General features: G+C 37.8%; 1 long non-coding RNA gene across 1 annotated transcript; it reads left to right on the top strand.

The window, feature by feature from the left end:
* The first annotated feature begins 3,005 nt into the window (after window positions 1-3,005).
* LOC104605805 (uncharacterized) lies at window positions 3,006-9,451 on the top strand. Its single transcript, XR_736697.3, has 2 exons — window positions 3,006-4,330; window positions 8,968-9,451. It is a non-coding gene; the product is annotated as an uncharacterized LOC104605805 (long non-coding RNA).
* Window positions 9,452-10,764: the final 1,313 nt, after the last annotated feature.

Genomic DNA, 10,764 nt, shown 5'->3' with positions numbered 1-10,764 from the left:
CGGACTCCCATATCACTAACATGTTGTTTGAATGTGCCAATTGGAAGTCTTTTAGTTATAGGATCTGTTAAATTGCTTTCTGAGGCAACATAGGATATATTTATTGACCCATCATGCACCTTTTCACGAGCAAAATGATACTAGACATTGATATGTTTAGCTCTTGAGTGATGTCGTGCATCCTTCGAAAGTGAAATTATAGCAAAATTATCATAATAAAGTTGTAAGGGTCTGGATACAGAGTCAATGACGAACAATCCTCTTAGAAAGTTTCTCAACCATATGGCATGCCTTGTAGCCTCACAACAAGACATGTATTCTGCCTCCATGGTAGATAATGCCACACATGTCTGTTTTTGACTCCTCCAACCATCATAAAAACATACCCAGAAGTAGATTTTCTGGAATATAGACATCCCTTATAATCAGAGTCAGCATCTCCGGTCACCTCCAGATTTTCAACTTGGTCATATATGAGCATATAGTGCTTAGCTCGTTGAAGGTATCTCATTACATTTTTAGTTATTTTCCAATGTTTCCATCATAGATTGCTTTGAGATCTCCCCAGCATTCCTACCGTACAACTCAAGTCAAGTCTAGTACAAATCATGGCATACATTAGGCTTCCAACTACATACGCGTAAGGGATGTTCTGAAATTTTTTGCCACTCTAGATCATTGTTAGGACATTGATTAAGACTTTAAGTGTCCCCTTTAACAAATGGAGACTCCAAAAGAACAAGAGTCCATGCCAAATTTCTTCAGCATTCTCTTTATGTAAGTTTCTTGTGAAAGGCCAAGAAGTCTCAACTACTTATTTCGGCATATTTTAATTCCCAAAACATAGGATGCCTCACCAAGATCTTTCATGTCAAATGAGGTAGATAAAAATTGCTTAGTTTCTAACAACATTGATCGATCATTTCCTACTAAGAGAATATAATCAACATATAATATTAAAAAAGCAACTCTACTTCCACTAACCTTCACATAGATACAATTGTCTAAAACATTCTCTTTGAATCCAAGCACTGTTATGACAGTACGGAATTTTATGTACCACTATCTCAAAGCTTGTTTAAGTCCATAAATGGATTTTTTTAATTTATAGACCTTTTTGTTTTTTTCCTTCTATGACAAAACCTTCAGGTCGAAGCATATAAATAACTTCTTCTAATTCTCCATTGAGAGAAGTAATTTTTACATCCATTTGAAATAAATCACAGTCATAGTGAGCTACCAATGCCATTAGTGCATGGAATGAATCCTTCTTGGATACTGGCGAAAAAGTCTCATCGTAATCTACTCCTCTTTGAGTGTAGGTAGGGTGGTTAGGCTAAGGAGATGGTCTCCTTGAAGGACAGAGGAAGACCAGGGGCAAGGAGTCAATCAGAGGGCTAAAGCGAGAAGAGTGGAGAGAGATGGCTGAACCAAGAGTCTAATGATAGGGTTAATCAATGACTAAATGAATGCCTTTCGTTATGAGTGGGACCTCCATTTATAGGGAAGATCCTGAGATTCTGAAATGAAGGAGCCAAAAAAAGTGTTTGTTTTCTACTAGGAAAGGAAATATTAGATTCGTTGTTAGTCATTAAGAAGCATTGGTAGGGTTTTGCCACGTGTTCCTATGGGATCTCTTCGAGGACTGACTTTCCTTTCACCCGAAGATCCTCATAACCCACGTGCGCACCCTGTCACACGTGGCGGGTAGCCTCTTATTAAGCCTATATGGCACCCTATTACACTCATTCCTTGAAATTACATGTGCAGTCAATATTTAGGCTCGGTTCTTAACGAACTGGGATCCCATAGCGGTCTAGGGTTCATCGCAGGACTAAAAGTGTATAAAAACTCATCGCAAGTTCAACTCGAGTCTATTTTTTGGCTTTTGTTAAGCATGGATTTATCGCAATCGTGTGATGAACCGTGGGTTCATTGCAAACCTACGTTGTACTATGAGTTCATTGCAGAGGAAAGATGAGCTACAAACTGATTGCAAGCGTCCATGTGGTATCAATCTAGTGTTTTATGTGCTCTAAGGGACTGAGCAAGCACTATGTACCTACATTGAGTGAATCCCTTAGCAACTAATCGTGCCTTAAATTTCTCAATGGTTCCATTAGAGCTTCTTTTGGTCTTAAAGACCCATTTTCAACCAATGGATTTACTCCCCTTTGTCAAGTCAACCAACTCCCATTCTGAGTTATGTTCCATAGATTTAATTTCTTCTTTCATGGCTTCCAACCATTGCTCAGAATTCTGATGTTTTAAGGCTTTTGAATAATTTCCTTAATCATTATCCACATGATCAGGTTCAGTAAGATATACTATGTAATCATCTGAAATTGCAGGTCTTCAAATTCTCTGAGGTGTCTGTGAGGGTCCAACATCGGCATTATTTGGAATAACATTTGGAGTGAGATTCGATAAAACTTTATCAATCAAGTCTTCCATTTGAATTTTACCCCTTTCAAAATTGTCATTACTTGTTTCAAAAAATTTCACATCCCTAGATTCGATGATGTTAGAGTTAGGGTTTGACGGATCATACAACTTATATCCCTTTGATCTTTTTGGATACCCCACAAAGTAGCAACTAATGGATTTGGATGAAGTTTTAGGTAATCTTGGAGATAGAATCTTACCATCGACAACACAATCCCACACATGTAGGTGATTCAGACACATGTAGAGTTACGATGAACCCAAGACCATTACAGAACTGTAGAATTCGGAATAAATGTCAGTTACACGTGCATTTTTTAAATTACGCATGTGGGCTTAATAAAAGCCGCCCGTCAAATGATGACATCACCCGCACTACGTCATTATAATAGGGTCACATATGGAAAGAATCTGAAAGGGATAAGATTCTCTAATAATGATCTCTTAATAGTCAAACAAAAGGAAATATTTCATTTCCTAATAAAAAATATTAAGAAAGAACTTTTTCTTTGATAACTTTAACTTTCTTTGTATAAAAGCGGAAAAGCAATTATTCCCAAGGGAGGAAGACAACAGTTTTGACCTAGGGTTTATCACACTCCCTTCTCTACTCTCTTTTCTTCCCTTCCCCACGTCCTCTTTCTTTCTTACCGCTATCTCTAGACCTTCGAATACAAGGATGAATCAGTTGTTAACTCTCCCTTACCTCTCGACACACAGCGGCCAATCGGCGGTGAAATCCCTCCCTCATTCTCCCCCTCTTATTTTCTCTAGCCCTTGATCTCTCTCCCTCTCTGTTTCTTCTTCTTCTTCTTTTGTCTTTTTTCTTGTTCCTTTTTCAGATCGCGATTCTTCACTATTCATCGTCTTCAACCAACGAACTAGCGGCAGGGCGACAATAACTCTCTCAGTTTCTGACACTCTATCTGTTCCTCTATTCTCTCCGTCCATATCTCTCAAGTCCACCACCAATCATCCAAGCGTCTCTCCAGCTGCTGCAACGATCATCAAGGTGTCTCTCTTGTTGTTGCAAGTCGTTGCAGCATGTCTTCACGCGTAACCAACGGTGACAACAAATCCTCGCTCTAAATCCTCTCCTACCTAGAATTTTTCAATCCCTCCACCTTCCTCCCTCTCTCTCCTCCTCACTCGCGTAAACACTACTCGTCGCCACTGTTCATCGTCTTCCTCGATTGAATAGTGGCGGTAAACCCTATTCAAGTCTTTCTCTCCCTTTCTCTTACCTTCTATAACTTTCTTTTATCCTTTCCCATTGTTTTCCTCTCTTTTTTTTTTATTGCTTACTGTCATTTTTCGACAAAAGCAGATGCACAGCAACGAGATTTCCTTTGTTTCCCACTCGAATCAGGCAGAAGCCCAACTGTTCTTGATTTTATTTCTTTCCATCATGTTGTTTTTCTCATTGTCCTACTGTTTGCTACCCCATTCACTATCCGAATCCTCAGTTCTCGCAAACCTGGTCGCTTGAATCGAACCTGTCGTCGCAGACAACGAAGATACATCAGTAGACAGAGAAACTGCAACCGAAAGGCCATATTTTAATCAGTCAAGAATGGAACCTACAATAGGGTATCGCCAGCCGCCCGACAGTCAAACTTTTGCTGTTCATGTAACGAAGAATAGGCCGAGAAATCAAAGGAATCGACAACTGGGATATTTAAAACTCCCGCGTCCATCACCAACGCCTTTTAACAGCGACCGCTTGGCACCTGCGACACATAAATGTGCACCGATCGGAAAGATGAGAAGACCAGACTTCTAGTTGACGCTTGCGGAAGGGAACAATGCGAAACGATTTGGATAAAAAAAGGGGGAGTGATTCTCAGTGCCCAGAAGACCGCTTCCATTCACTTTGCCGATTCAGGTAAGTCCCGTACAATCTATGATTTTAAACTCTGTTACTGATAAAAAAAATTCTAAAATCTTAGGTCGGTGGTTGCCATTCGGATTAATTTAGAGTTTTGGAAATTTCCTATGAGATTCCTTAGAATTACTGAAGTTATTTCAATGATATTTTCAATTTTGAAAACCTAGCTAGAACTCAGAGCCTAATCAAAAGCATGTGAAAGTTTCGCCAGATCCTTTTGCCTGCGATTAAAAATAAACGGGGGAGGAAGATTTGAGGGTCTGGAAATTGTAAAATTGGGGTATTTTGCTTGTTCTCTACTAAGTAGACGCTTTTGTTCTGTATTCCTTTTAGGTAAAAAAAAAATCGTGGAAAATCGTGGAAAATGCTTGTTCTCAAGGCTAACCTAGAGAAAAAAATATGGTTGGATGTTGCAAAGGACACATGACACCTGCACAATAGACCATGTTGCACATTATATCCTGCTTTAGTGTACTGCTACACTTGACATATATTCATGTCTATTAGGAAACGATGGAAGATATTGAACTCAAAATATTATTCAAGTATATTATGAATAATTAAGTTGGTTCTAACCTCTTTTGACTATCATGCACTAGTCTTAGGTTTTCTTTGATCCTCATATAGTATGAGCAGCGCTCTGCCTGATATAGCATGAAGATGTATTTAACACCTAGGCTTTTAAGGCTACCTCTCTGTTGACATCCCTATAGCTCTATCTAGCCAATCTCAGGTAGGGGAGAACCTAATTTAGGATGTAACCATCCACTGTCTTTTAAAATCTAATGATGATCCATAAGTCATAATAAACTTGAGGGTGCAGCATGTAACGGGATAGATTGGGGTTTATTAAAAAGGGAGAACGACTAACTGCAATAGAGGTAATTATGTTAGATTTTTTTTTTTTTTTGTAACAATCAATTCAGAAATGCTCTATCCCTATTGTACACAGAGACACCCTGTTTATACACGCAATGAAGGATAGATTAACATGTCTTGGAAGTGGACCCACTTTATTAAAAACTTGATTTCACCAACCGCCTTAAAAAAGGGGGGTGATTGTCTCAAAATACCATTCGAAATTTCAGAATCAATGAGTTTTGGAATCCATTTGATCTTATTGTTAGATTTTGAAATTCAATCCATACAATCTAGTGAAAATCCTGGTAAAATCATTCTGTTCGATTCTAAAATGCCATTTTATTTATGTAATTTAGTGAGGCTTTTGTTTGTTAGACTTTGAAAAGTTGTTTTATTTATTTGATTATTTTGTTTATTGATATTTAAATTACGATCTAATATTATGATCCTTCAATTTTTTTGTTGATAATCTACCCGAAACTAGTGACTATATACCCTGCTTGTGACTCTAATGGGTGGGCCTAACCCAAATCCAACTCTGGCCAATCCAAAGTCAAACAATAAATTCAACCAACCGAGTTAGTGTAGTCTATTGATATATGCTCTTATGTACTTTATTTTGGATTTTCCAATGAATAGAAATTATTATTATTTTTTATTTATTGTGATTATTAATAGAAACTATCATTTGCGTTTCGTTAACTTATTTGCATCTTAGCATCTAGTGGTCAGGAATTTACATGAGGTCAAAAATCTATTTTGAGGTTTTACACTAGAATCACCGTCACTTGGAAAGTTCACTTACAGTGGATTGTTACATTAAGGAATTTCATTTCTCATAACTCATTTTCCAAATTTGAAGACATTCCTTTGAATCCATAGCACAATCACATAACTTAGGCTTTACCCTTGGGTTTTCAAACTAAAACATTATTTTCCGAATAACCATTGAAACACACTATTTGAGAACGGTATTTCAGGCCAAACAGTTATTTCCCAAAAGCACGCTTTTGTCACAAAGCACTATTCTAGCAAGGTTTTTCCATTTGAATAGCTATTTCCAAAAACATGCTGTCAATACCATTTCCTAAGATATTCCTAAGATATGTAAAATATGTTAGATTCGAAAATTTATCGTTGTTTCTCAAAGGCATGGTTTTAAAAACATGGTTCTTCTTTTACGGTAAAAATATGACTTTGAGATAGGCTAACAAATTTTGAAACGAGTTTTTAAAGCATTCATTACATATCTTGCAATGTATTTTGAGTCTTGCAATGAAGTTATGATACATCAATATGTTCTGAATAATATGATATAATTGTTGATAATGGATATATTTTGATTTGTGCAATGAATCTTGACCACACTTATTTTATATATATATCCTGGCAACCCCAGGAGATTCTCTGGCAACCCTAGGCGCATTCAGATTCCCCAACAACCCCGGGAAGGCCCTGACAACCCCAAGCGCACTCAGATTCCCTCGCAACCCCAAGTAGGCCCTGGCAACCCCAGGCGTGCTCACATTCCCTACCCACCCCAGGAAGGCCCTAGAAATCTCAAGCGCACTTAGATTCCCTGGCAACCCCAGGCGTGCTCACATTCCCTGGTAACCCTAGGAAGGCCTTGGCAACCCTAGGCGCACTCAGATTCCCCGACAACCCCGGAACGCCTTGGCAGCCGTAGGCGTACTCACATTCCCTGGCAATCCCAAGCGCACTCAGATTCCCCGGCAACCCCGTGAAGGACCTAGCAACCCCAGGCATGCTCATATCACCTGGAAACTCCATGCTTGCACTCATATCACCTGACAACCCTTGGCTTGCACTCATATTCCCTAGAAATCCCGGGTACACACTCACATTCCCTAGCAACCCCAGGAAGGCCTAACAATCCTAGGCACACACTCATATTCCCTAGCAACCCTAAGAAGGCACTAGCAATCCCAGGCACTCTCATGTTCCATACAGCCCCAATACAGCTTTGGCGACATCAGGTATGATTTTCGTCTAACTTATAAATGCAGATACTTTGTCTAACTTATAAGTGCAATGGTCTAAGGGGGAACAAACTTCACTCGTTCCGTACATTGACAATAACACTTTGCTAAAGAACAACACTAATTTTGACCATTGATATCTCACTTCCATAGGAAAGCTCAGATAGCCCTCTTATGCGATGACCAAAACCTTAGGCCACAAAAGTCTGAAGCTCATAATTAACCCTTAGGGCTAGTTGCCTTCCCAAACATGGTTGCAATGAAACTCCAACTTATGCTATATGACTAAACCCCAACTATATCGCCCATAAAGGGCCTCGCCTTCTTAAGGCAGGACTACCCTCGATCCTTGCGTGGGTAGCAAAACTACATTTCCTTACAAAGTAATTCAAACTTCCGATTCTATGAACATATTAATTATCTACTTATTTACACAACATTATTTGGGATAACTCCTTCGCACCTGATAGCATATCAGATGTTGGAATAACACTGTTCATTTTTTTTTCTAATGATCTGCGATAAAGTTCACTATGCATGTGTTAATACTTGATTGCGATAGAGTCCAACGGGCGCACAACTCTAAAATACTTGAATTCTACTATTTCCGATATTATCTAAAAACCTGCGAAGTCCCTTCAAATGCCATTGGAAACTTGCAACTTTCTTTCTTCTCAACAATGTTTAACACTTGCGCTAAGCCTCCAAACTAAGGGGCACACACGCTTTCCTTTTTCTATATTAGTTCACAAATAAAGGCCGATTATACTCACAATGGTATTCAATTGCGATTAACTTCCAGAATACTTAGGAAAAATACTTATTGGAGACGAAATACACAAAACAATCAACTTTAAATGATTTGATTACCATTCAACATTTGCACTGATACAAGTTGCGACAAAAATTCACAGACCATGCAATTTTCAAGTCGCATTACACACCACTTTGATTCAGACTCTTTACTACAAACTAATATGCAATAAAGTTTTATTACAAAATCAAAAAAATTGTCGTTGCGAAGGCTCTCTCATATGGAGCACTAATATAATGGGAAAGCTTTCTTCTATGTTTAAGTTCGCTATAACCCGAGCGTAATACGCCAAGGCCAATAACCCATTGGTACTACGAAAAAGGCATTAACGCAAAATAAATCAAAGCACTTTGACACTGGCATAAGACAAAAATTTTATCTATTCTTTTCACAAATGTGATTTTCAAAATGAGTGACTATGGATGTTCACATAGAAGCCCAATCCTTCTTCATAACAACTATATTTTCTAAAGCCTTTCCCCCCGTGCCTCGAAGTCAATCAAATCCTTTGCTTTCGCTTCGTATCTGGCCACTACCTTCCGCTGGATACCACACTCCTCCATGAGGGCTTCTACCTTCTCAGTTGATGAAAGCATGGAAATGTATATCTAAAGTGTGTTTAGCAATTGACATTTGTAAAATAAAGAGCTTAAAAGTGATATTTTTTTTAATAATTTTATAAGTGTCAATTTTATTATTTGTGCAATTTTTATGTTGAAAGAATTAATAATTAAGTGGAAGAAAGCCCAAACATAGGTACAAGAAACTCAAACCCAAGTTCAATGACCCAAGTATAAGTGTTTATTCGTTTCCCACTTTACTCTGAACAGGGTTCGATATTTGGGCATATATTTTTCTACAAATGTCGAAATTCAATGATTCTTGATGCTATGAATAGCTAAGAAGATAGGGCTACAATTCATCTGTTGATAACTGTCTCTTAATAAATCTCTATCTAGGCAAAAATTGGGGATAAGACGCGGATCCGGGATGAGTAGATTGAGGAGTCTGGTAGCACAATAAAAAAGAAAAATCTGACCAAAAAGGGACGACTTGCAGAGGTTATTTTGACATTATTTTCTCAGTTTTTCACAGAGGAGAAGAGGGGAGAATGACGTCCAAGCGAGATTAAAGCTTCAACAAGGCTTGGGAAGATCTTGATCGATGAGTTTTACTTGTTATTTTACTTTGATTCTTTGAGAGATTTCAATATTTAATTTTGTTTTTTAGAGATTTCTTTTATTATTTTGATAAACCCTAAAGTTATAATCTTCAATTTCCATATAAGATTAGTCATGCTCTTTTTATGTGCAATTTGTTAGAAAATAATTGATTTGGTAGATTTATTTTCTGAGTTGATCATTGACTGCAATACTGACAATTTGATATATTGTCGTTCTTGGGTAGTTTGTAAGAATAGATCATTATGTTCTTTATCAAAAATTAATTCTCTCAGAACAAATACTTTTGTTCTTGTCTTTGGATTCAAAGTTATATTTTCCGATTGTTTGATTGGGATGTGAAACTTGCAATTGAGTGATAAATAGGAATCAAAGTCGAGACTAGTTAAGCAAATCGATCAAGTGAATCTCGAAACCTTGTTCATCACAATATTACTTTTCATCCTTTAATCATCGTTACTTTTATTCAAATATTTTTGCTCATTTTATTTTTAGAAAATCATTTTCTCTAGGTTATTCACTCTTAGTGATAACTCCTTTTGTTGGTTTAATCAACTTCTCTGTGGATTCGACACCTAAAACTACGCTTCAATGACCGCTTAGCCAAGGGTAATAATTTTGGGCGAGACATCAGTAGCCTTCAAAAGACTGGCCTTGGCCACTTTAAGGTGAAGATCACACACCTAGCAAACCTCACTTAACTGTTTCTCGATAGAAGACATTTTATTAAAATCCAAGGAGAGTTGAACATTAAAGTAGTCAAAAATTCATTTCACTTGTCTATTGATACAATGACTTCTATCAAGAAATAAGGGGGCAAAAGTACATAAAGTATTGAGCTTTACCTTACAAAATGCTCCTATGGTGTTTCCATCACTTAGACCTTCAAAAAACTCCAATGACCTAGAAAACAAGTACGAGTTAACACGACACCCTCTCAAAAAGGCAGAGGGACTGAATCACAAAATGAAAATTCTCGATTCCCATCCAAGATCATTATTAAGTTGAATACCACAATGCTTATTGACAAGTTAATACTTGTCATTAAGTAGGGGGGCTATCAAACATACCCAAATAAATTTTTTTCCCGCATGCAAAGTTTGTAGAGCATATCATCAAGAACATGAATGATCACCAGACCTAATGCAAAAAGATCAGAATGCCACAACATCTATAAATCTTTTCTTCATCATTCCATCGCGAAACCTTGAAGAAAACACGATGACAAAAATGTTTATCAGTAAAATTCCACTTACCGATAAGTAGGGGGGCTAATGTAGGTACATAGTGGTCACTAAGACCATTAGAATACAGAGGGTATCAAATCAACACTACATGGATGCCTGCGATGAATCTATAACCCATCACACATTTGCAATGAGTTCATCACAAACTCATACTTGATCCGGGTCGTCATGAGCATCGGCTAGCGTGAATCCGCGATAAACCTTAGACATACATAAACTTGCGGTAAAGCTTAAACACGTGCGAATCTGTGATGATCTATAAAGACGCGCACGGATTCGCGATGAACTTCGGATGCATGCAAAGTTGTGATGAACCCGAGACCATTAC

Source organism: Nelumbo nucifera, chromosome 1 (genome assembly GCF_055504915.1).
Source record: "Nelumbo nucifera cultivar China Antique chromosome 1, China Antique-T2T, whole genome shotgun sequence".
In the NCBI taxonomy this organism is placed as follows: Eukaryota; Viridiplantae; Streptophyta; class Magnoliopsida; order Proteales; family Nelumbonaceae; genus Nelumbo; species Nelumbo nucifera.
Note: the sequence above shows the minus strand (reverse complement) of the source record. Positions and strands in the feature narration are given on the sequence as shown.